The 9,689-nt window shown below is 51.6% G+C and overlaps 6 non-coding genes across 6 annotated transcripts; all 6 read right to left on the reverse strand.

Moving 5' to 3' along the window:
* Positions 1-1,252: 1,252 nt before the first annotated feature.
* Trnal-uaa lies at positions 1,253-1,336 on the reverse strand. Its single transcript has one exon. It is a non-coding gene; the product is annotated as a tRNA-Leu (tRNA).
* A 1,571-nt stretch (positions 1,337-2,907) lies between these two features.
* Trnal-uaa lies at positions 2,908-2,991 on the reverse strand. Its single transcript has one exon. It is a non-coding gene; the product is annotated as a tRNA-Leu (tRNA).
* Positions 2,992-4,562: 1,571 nt separating this feature from the next.
* Trnal-uaa lies at positions 4,563-4,646 on the reverse strand. The gene has a single exon. It is a non-coding gene; the product is annotated as a tRNA-Leu (tRNA).
* A 1,571-nt stretch (positions 4,647-6,217) lies between these two features.
* Positions 6,218-6,301, reverse strand: Trnal-uaa. Its single transcript has one exon. It is a non-coding gene; the product is annotated as a tRNA-Leu (tRNA).
* A 1,569-nt stretch (positions 6,302-7,870) lies between these two features.
* On the reverse strand, positions 7,871-7,954 carry Trnal-uaa. Its single transcript has one exon. It is a non-coding gene; the product is annotated as a tRNA-Leu (tRNA).
* A 1,571-nt stretch (positions 7,955-9,525) lies between these two features.
* On the reverse strand, positions 9,526-9,609 carry Trnal-uaa. The gene has a single exon. It is a non-coding gene; the product is annotated as a tRNA-Leu (tRNA).
* Between the last annotated feature and the right edge of the window lie 80 nt (positions 9,610-9,689).

Below are 9,689 nucleotides of genomic sequence, written 5' to 3' on the forward strand. Positions count from 1 at the left end.
TTGCATTACGCACTCGTGGGAAGCCAATGAAATACTTCATGTGAGGCTCTAACTGTCGGCCTTCACTTTACAATACTTAGGCTCTGCCCCGGTGGTACCGACGCATGCATACTGAAACGCCTTTGGATCGTCAGTGAGTACTTCATATTAGAAATTTCGTGTTCGCCCTGATGCGCATTAAAGGGCCAATTTATCAGAGAAAGTCAGTTCTGCGCCTAGTTACGGTATGTCGCCCTAGCAGCACCAGGAAATCGGGTTCAGTGGTGCTCGCGTCGCACTCGGCGTTGAGCGCCTGCAGCGCTATCGCCTTCGGCCTCTGGCGCCAGGAGGGAAGGCGACACATCACGGCGCAAGCAGCGCGTAGCAGAAGGCGGTGGTGGTGTGTCGGTCAGCATGGTTGCTTCCCAAGTAGCTGCTCCGGGTTCGAAGCCCGGACATCGCACGGAAGTTGTCTCCTTTACCCAGGAGAGTGTTTTCAACGGTACGAATGGTTTCCCTTCTCCCCTCGTAGGCTAGTGCGGATTACGATTCACAGCATCGTGTGTCCCCATGTGTCGACTTGTCTCGACTTTGCTCGGCTGACGCGAAAGCTGACGCTTGCAAATGGGCGTATATGTAGAGGACAGGCGCTAGAAACGACTGGGAGAGGCCACATCAACAAACACACAACGGACCCTTTCATTTGACTGTGGCCGCATGTTCGCGCCTTTGCGTACCGAGAGCAAGAGGGGGGTCAGCGTGCTGGACCGTACCATTACCGCACAGCAGCACCAAAAACGAAGGAAAAAGGCAAAACTGAAGAAACCAAGACACGCGGACTTCCCAGTTCGTCCCCAGCCGAGCACTAACCACGGCCAACGCTGCCTAATTTCGGTAATCGGACATGAACCCGTGTCGTTGGCACGGCATACAAGTTGGCGAGAATGTTGCCAGACGTGCGGACGTCTTAGTCCGTGTACAGATCACTTGGGATTTGCCTGACAGTCTCTCGCGTTGCCTTTTAGGGAAGGAAAATGGAATAGCCCTGAGCCACAACACAACGACCACGGAAACGTCCGTGAGAAGAGCTAAAACTCGGCACGAGAAAAATATGTTCCGCTATTTGTTTTCGGCCGCTCGAGCTATCGGACGTGCGACGCCTGCACTGCTGTCACTGTCGTCTCTAGTAAAATCTCCACGGCGTGTTTGTGCGTAATGTACTTGTTCTATAAGATGAAGGGAGTATGTTAGTTTCAGAATGTTTAAAATGCATTGTCAGATGTGGGGTTCGAACCCACGCTCCCTTACGGGAACCAGAGCTTAAATCTGGCGCCTTAGACCGCTCGGCCAATCTGACGTGCGAGACAAGCGCTCCAGTGACTTCCATCTCTAGCAAGATCTCAGGAGCCTCACTCCGAAACCTCTTTCTTTTTTCGGTAGAATGGAATTATGTGAGTTTAATAATATGTAAGACGCAATGTCAGATGTGGCGTACTAAACGCACCCTCGCTTTCGGGAACCAATGTGGCGCATTGGACCGCTTTCTTCCGTCGCTTCCAGTTTGAACTGTAACTAGCAAAACTGTATTTAGTAATAGGAACATTTTCACATTGATGCAAAGAAAACTAGATATTAACGAACGGCGAATAAGACCGTTTCCTAGCAACAGCCACGCTTTGCATTACGCACTCGTGGGAAGCCAATGAAATACTTCATGTGAGGCTCTAACTGTCGGCCTTCACTTTACAATACTTAGGCTCTGCCCCGGTGGTACCGACGCATGCATACTGAAACGCCTTTGGATCGTCAGTGAGTACTTCATATTAGAAATTTCGTGTTCGCCCTGATGCGCATTAAAGGGCCAATTTATCAGAGAAAGTCAGTTCTGCGCCTAGTTACGGTATGTCGCCCTAGCAGCACCAGGAAATCGGGTTCAGTGGTGCTCGCGTCGCACTCGGCGTTGAGCGCCTGCAGCGCTATCGCCTTCGGCCTCTGGCGCCAGGAGGGAAGGCGACACATCACGGCGCAAGCAGCGCGTAGCAGAAGGCGGTGGTGGTGTGTCGGTCAGCATGGTTGCTTCCCAAGTAGCTGCTCCGGGTTCGAAGCCCGGACATCGCACGGAAGTTGTCTCCTTTACCCAGGAGAGTGTTTTCAACGGTACGAATGGTTTCCCTTCTCCCCTCGTAGGCTAGTGCGGATTACGATTCACAGCATCGTGTGTCCCCATGTGTCGACTTGTCTCGACTTTGCTCGGCTGACGCAAAAGCTGACGCTTGCAAATGGGCGTATATGTAGAGGACAGGCGCTAGAAACGACTGGGAGAGGCCACATCAACAAACACACAACGGACCCTTTCATTTGACTGTGGCCGCATGTTCGCGCCTTTGCGTACCGAGAGCAAGAGGGGGGTCAGCGTGCTGGACCGTACCATTACCGCACAGCAGCACCAAAAACGAAGGAAAAAGGCAAAACTGAAGAAACCAAGACACGCGGACTTCCCAGTTCGTCCCCAGCCGAGCACTAACCACGGCCAACGCTGCCTAATTTCGGTAATCGGACATGAACCCGTGTCGTTGGCACGGCATACAAGTTGGCGAGAATGTTGCCAGACGTGCGGACGTCTTAGTCCGTGTACAGATCACTTGGGATTTGCCTGACAGTCTCTCGCGTTGCCTTTTAGGGAAGGAAAATGGAATAGCCCTGAGCCACAACACAACGACCACGGAAACGTCCGTGAGAAGAGCTAAAACTCGGCACGAGAAAAATATGTTCCGCTATTTGTTTTCGGCCGCTCGAGCTATCGGACGTGCGACGCCTGCACTGCTGTCACTGTCGTCTCTAGTAAAATCTCCACGGCGTGTTTGTGCGTAATGTACTTGTTCTATAAGATGAAGGGAGTATGTTAGTTTCAGAATGTTTAAAATGCATTGTCAGATGTGGGGTTCGAACCCACGCTCCCTTACGGGAACCAGAGCTTAAATCTGGCGCCTTAGACCGCTCGGCCAATCTGACGTGCGAGACAAGCGCTCCAGTGACTTCCATCTCTAGCAAGATCTCAGGAGCCTCACTCCGAAACCTCTTTCTTTTTTCGGTAGAATGGAATTATGTGAGTTTAATAATATGTAAGACGCAATGTCAGATGTGGCGTACTAAACGCACCCTCGCTTTCGGGAACCAATGTGGCGCATTGGACCGCTTTCTTCCGTCGCTTCCAGTTTGAACTGTAACTAGCAAAACTGTATTTAGTAATAGGAACATTTTCACATTGATGCAAAGAAAACTAGATATTAACGAACGGCGAATAAGACCGTTTCCTAGCAACAGCCACGCTTTGCATTACGCACTCGTGGGAAGCCAATGAAATACTTCATGTGAGGCTCTAACTGTCGGCCTTCACTTTACAATACTTAGGCTCTGCCCCGGTGGTACCGACGCATGCATACTGAAACGCCTTTGGATCGTCAGTGAGTACTTCATATTAGAAATTTCGTGTTCGCCCTGATGCGCATTAAAGGGCCAATTTATCAGAGAAAGTCAGTTCTGCGCCTAGTTACGGTATGTCGCCCTAGCAGCACCAGGAAATCGGGTTCAGTGGTGCTCGCGTCGCACTCGGCGTTGAGCGCCTGCAGCGCTATCGCCTTCGGCCTCTGGCGCCAGGAGGGAAGGCGACACATCACGGCGCAAGCAGCGCGTAGCAGAAGGCGGTGGTGGTGTGTCGGTCAGCATGGTTGCTTCCCAAGTAGCTGCTCCGGGTTCGAAGCCCGGACATCGCACGGAAGTTGTCTCCTTTACCCAGGAGAGTGTTTTCAACGGTACGAATGGTTTCCCTTCTCCCCTCGTAGGCTAGTGCGGATTACGATTCACAGCATCGTGTGTCCCCATGTGTCGACTTGTCTCGACTTTGCTCGGCTGACGCGAAAGCTGACGCTTGCAAATGGGCGTATATGTAGAGGACAGGCGCTAGAAACGACTGGGAGAGGCCACATCAACAAACACACAACGGACCCTTTCATTTGACTGTGGCCGCATGTTCGCGCCTTTGCGTACCGAGAGCAAGAGGGGGGTCAGCGTGCTGGACCGTACCATTACCGCACAGCAGCACCAAAAACGAAGGAAAAAGGCAAAACTGAAGAAACCAAGACACGCGGACTTCCCAGTTCGTCCCCAGCCGAGCACTAACCACGGCCAACGCTGCCTAATTTCGGTAATCGGACATGAACCCGTGTCGTTGGCACGGCATACAAGTTGGCGAGAATGTTGCCAGACGTGCGGACGTCTTAGTCCGTGTACAGATCACTTGGGATTTGCCTGACAGTCTCTCGCGTTGCCTTTTAGGGAAGGAAAATGGAATAGCCCTGAGCCACAACACAACGACCACGGAAACGTCCGTGAGAAGAGCTAAAACTCGGCACGAGAAAAATATGTTCCGCTATTTGTTTTCGGCCGCTCGAGCTATCGGACGTGCGACGCCTGCACTGCTGTCACTGTCGTCTCTAGTAAAATCTCCACGGCGTGTTTGTGCGTAATGTACTTGTTCTATAAGATGAAGGGAGTATGTTAGTTTCAGAATGTTTAAAATGCATTGTCAGATGTGGGGTTCGAACCCACGCTCCCTTACGGGAACCAGAGCTTAAATCTGGCGCCTTAGACCGCTCGGCCAATCTGACGTGCGAGACAAGCGCTCCAGTGACTTCCATCTCTAGCAAGATCTCAGGAGCCTCACTCCGAAACCTCTTTCTTTTTTCGGTAGAATGGAATTATGTGAGTTTAATAATATGTAAGACGCAATGTCAGATGTGGCGTACTAAACGCACCCTCGCTTTCGGGAACCAATGTGGCGCATTGGACCGCTTTCTTCCGTCGCTTCCAGTTTGAACTGTAACTAGCAAAACTGTATTTAGTAATAGGAACATTTTCACATTGATGCAAAGAAAACTAGATATTAACGAACGGCGAATAAGACCGTTTCCTAGCAACAGCCACGCTTTGCATTACGCACTCGTGGGAAGCCAATGAAATACTTCATGTGAGGCTCTAACTGTCGGCCTTCACTTTACAATACTTAGGCTCTGCCCCGGTGGTACCGACGCATGCATACTGAAACGCCTTTGGATCGTCAGTGAGTACTTCATATTAGAAATTTCGTGTTCGCCCTGATGCGCATTAAAGGGCCAATTTATCAGAGAAAGTCAGTTCTGCGCCTAGTTACGGTATGTCGCCCTAGCAGCACCAGGAAATCGGGTTCAGTGGTGCTCGCGTCGCACTCGGCGTTGAGCGCCTGCAGCGCTATCGCCTTCGGCCTCTGGCGCCAGGAGGGAAGGCGACACATCACGGCGCAAGCAGCGCGTAGCAGAAGGCGGTGGTGGTGTGTCGGTCAGCATGGTTGCTTCCCAAGTAGCTGCTCCGGGTTCGAAGCCCGGACATCGCACGGAAGTTGTCTCCTTTACCCAGGAGAGTGTTTTCAACGGTACGAATGGTTTCCCTTCTCCCCTCGTAGGCTAGTGCGGATTACGATTCACAGCATCGTGTGTCCCCATGTGTCGACTTGTCTCGACTTTGCTCGGCTGACGCAAAAGCTGACGCTTGCAAATGGGCGTATATGTAGAGGACAGGCGCTAGAAACGACTGGGAGAGGCCACATCAACAAACACACAACGGACCCTTTCATTTGACTGTGGCCGCATGTTCGCGCCTTTGCGTACCGAGAGCAAGAGGGGGGTCAGCGTGCTGGACCGTACCATTACCGCACAGCAGCACCAAAAACGAAGGAAAAAGGCAAAACTGAAGAAACCAAGACACGCGGACTTCCCAGTTCGTCCCCAGCCGAGCACTAACCACGGCCAACGCTGCCTAATTTCGGTAATCGGACATGAACCCGTGTCGTTGGCACGGCATACAAGTTGGCGAGAATGTTGCCAGACGTGCGGACGTCTTAGTCCGTGTACAGATCACTTGGGATTTGCCTGACAGTCTCTCGCGTTGCCTTTTAGGGAAGGAAAATGGAATAGCCCTGAGCCACAACACAACGACCACGGAAACGTCCGTGAGAAGAGCTAAAACTCGGCACGAGAAAAATATGTTCCGCTATTTGTTTTCGGCCGCTCGAGCTATCGGACGTGCGACGCCTGCACTGCTGTCACTGTCGTCTCTAGTAAAATCTCCACGGCGTGTTTGTGCGTAATGTACTTGTTCTATAAGATGAAGGGAGTATGTTAGTTTCAGAATGTTTAAAATGCATTGTCAGATGTGGGGTTCGAACCCACGCTCCCTTACGGGAACCAGAGCTTAAATCTGGCGCCTTAGACCGCTCGGCCAATCTGACGTGCGAGACAAGCGCTCCAGTGACTTCCATCTCTAGCAAGATCTCAGGAGCCTCACTCCGAAACCTCTTTCTTTTTTCGGTAGAATGGAATTATGTGAGTTTAATAATATGTAAGACGCAATGTCAGATGTGGCGTACTAAACGCACCCTCGCTTTCGGGAACCAATGTGGCGCATTGGACCGCTTTCTTCCGTCGCTTCCAGTTTGAACTGTAACTAGCAAAACTGTATTTAGTAATAGGAACATTTTCACATTGATGCAAAGAAAACTAGATATTAACGAACGGCGAATAAGACCGTTTCCTAGCAACAGCCACGCTTTGCATTACGCACTCGTGGGAAGCCAATGAAATACTTCATGTGAGGCTCTAACTGTCGGCCTTCACTTTACAATACTTAGGCTCTGCCCCGGTGGTACCGACGCATGCATACTGAAACGCCTTTGGATCGTCAGTGAGTACTTCATATTAGAAATTTCGTGTTCGCCCTGATGCGCATTAAAGGGCCAATTTATCAGAGAAAGTCAGTTCTGCGCCTAGTTACGGTATGTCGCCCTAGCAGCACCAGGAAATCGGGTTCAGTGGTGCTCGCGTCGCACTCGGCGTTGAGCGCCTGCAGCGCTATCGCCTTCGGCCTCTGGCGCCAGGAGGGAAGGCGACACATCACGGCGCAAGCAGCGCGTAGCAGAAGGCGGTGGTGGTGTGTCGGTCAGCATGGTTGCTTCCCAAGTAGCTGCTCCGGGTTCGAAGCCCGGACATCGCACGGAAGTTGTCTCCTTTACCCAGGAGAGTGTTTTCAACGGTACGAATGGTTTCCCTTCTCCCCTCGTAGGCTAGTGCGGATTACGATTCACAGCATCGTGTGTCCCCATGTGTCGACTTGTCTCGACTTTGCTCGGCTGACGCAAAAGCTGACGCTTGCAAATGGGCGTATATGTAGAGGACAGGCGCTAGAAACGACTGGGAGAGGCCACATCAACAAACACACAACGGACCCTTTCATTTGACTGTGGCCGCATGTTCGCGCCTTTGCGTACCGAGAGCAAGAGGGGGGTCAGCGTGCTGGACCGTACCATTACCGCACAGCAGCACCAAAAACGAAGGAAAAAGGCAAAACTGAAGAAACCAAGACACGCGGACTTCCCAGTTCGTCCCCAGCCGAGCACTAACCACGGCCAACGCTGCCTAATTTCGGTAATCGGACATGAACCCGTGTCGTTGGCACGGCATACAAGTTGGCGAGAATGTTGCCAGACGTGCGGACGTCTTAGTCCGTGTACAGATCACTTGGGATTTGCCTGACAGTCTCTCGCGTTGCCTTTAGGGAAGGAAAATGGAATAGCCCTGAGCCACAACACAACGACCACGGAAACGTCCGTGAGAAGAGCTAAAACTCGGCACGAGAAAAATATGTTCCGCTATTTGTTTTCGGCCGCTCGAGCTATCGGACGTGCGACGCCTGCACTGCTGTCACTGTCGTCTCTAGTAAAATCTCCACGGCGTGTTTGTGCGTAATGTACTTGTTCTATAAGATGAAGGGAGTATGTTAGTTTCAGAATGTTAAAATGCATTGTCAGATGTGGGGTTCGAACCCACGCTCCCTTACGGGAACCAGAGCTTAAATCTGGCGCCTTAGACCGCTCGGCCAATCTGACGTGCGAGACAAGCGCTCCAGTGACTTCCATCTCTAGCAAGATCTCAGGAGCCTCACTCCGAAACCTCTTTCTTTTTTCGGTAGAATGGAATTATGTGAGTTTAATAATATGTAAGACGCAATGTCAGATGTGGCGTACTAAACGCACCCTCGCTTTCGGGAACCAATGTGGCGCATTGGACCGCTTTCTTCCGTCGCTTCCAGTTTGAACTGTAACTAGCAAAACTGTATTTAGTAATAGGAACATTTTCACATTGATGCAAAGAAAACTAGATATTAACGAACGGCGAATAAGACCGTTTCCTAGCAACAGCCACGCTTTGCATTACGCACTCGTGGGAAGCCAATGAAATACTTCATGTGAGGCTCTAACTGTCGGCCTTCACTTTACAATACTTAGGCTCTGCCCCGGTGGTACCGACGCATGCATACTGAAACGCCTTTGGATCGTCAGTGAGTACTTCATATTAGAAATTTCGTGTTCGCCCTGATGCGCATTAAAGGGCCAATTTATCAGAGAAAGTCAGTTCTGCGCCTAGTTACGGTATGTCGCCCTAGCAGCACCAGGAAATCGGGTTCAGTGGTGCTCGCGTCGCACTCGGCGTTGAGCGCCTGCAGCGCTATCGCCTTCGGCCTCTGGCGCCAGGAGGGAAGGCGACACATCACGGCGCAAGCAGCGCGTAGCAGAAGGCGGTGGTGGTGTGTCGGTCAGCATGGTTGCTTCCCAAGTAGCTGCTCCGGGTTCGAAGCCCGGACATCGCACGGAAGTTGTCTCCTTTACCCAGGAGAGTGTTTTCAACGGTACGAATGGTTTCCCTTCTCCCCTCGTAGGCTAGTGCGGATTACGATTCACAGCATCGTGTGTCCCCATGTGTCGACTTGTCTCGACTTTGCTCGGCTGACGCAAAAGCTGACGCTTGCAAATGGGCGTATATGTAGAGGACAGGCGCTAGAAACGACTGGGAGAGGCCACATCAACAAACACACAACGGACCCTTTCATTTGACTGTGGCCGCATGTTCGCGCCTTTGCGTACCGAGAGCAAGAGGGGGGTCAGCGTGCTGGACCGTACCATTACCGCACAGCAGCACCAAAAACGAAGGAAAAAGGCAAAACTGAAGAAACCAAGACACGCGGACTTCCCAGTTCGTCCCCAGCCGAGCACTAACCACGGCCAACGCTGCCTAATTTCGGTAATCGGACATGAACCCGTGTCGTTGGCACGGCATACAAGTTGGCGAGAATGTTGCCAGACGTGCGGACGTCTTAGTCCGTGTACAGATCACTTGGGATTTGCCTGACAGTCTCTCGCGTTGCCTTTTAGGGAAGGAAAATGGAATAGCCCTGAGCCACAACACAACGACCACGGAAACGTCCGTGAGAAGAGCTAAAACTCGGCACGAGAAAAATATGTTCCGCTATTTGTTTTCGGCCGCTCGAGCTATCGGACGTGCGACGCCTGCACTGCTGTCACTGTCGTCTCTAGTAAAATCTCCACGGCGTGTTTGTGCGTAATGTACTTGTTCTATAAGATGAAGGGAGTATGTTAGTTTCAGAATGTTTAAAATGCATTGTCAGATGTGGGGTTCGAACCCACGCTCCCTTACGGGAACCAGAGCTTAAATCTGGCGCCTTAGACCGCTCGGCCAATCTGACGTGCGAGACAAGCGCTCCAGTGACTTCCATCTCTAGCAAGATCTCAGGAGCCTCACTCCGAAACCTCTTTCTTTTTTCGG

This window comes from Schistocerca americana, unplaced genomic scaffold (assembly GCF_021461395.2).
Source record: "Schistocerca americana isolate TAMUIC-IGC-003095 unplaced genomic scaffold, iqSchAmer2.1 HiC_scaffold_1183, whole genome shotgun sequence".
Classification (NCBI taxonomy): Eukaryota; Metazoa; Arthropoda; class Insecta; order Orthoptera; family Acrididae; genus Schistocerca; species Schistocerca americana.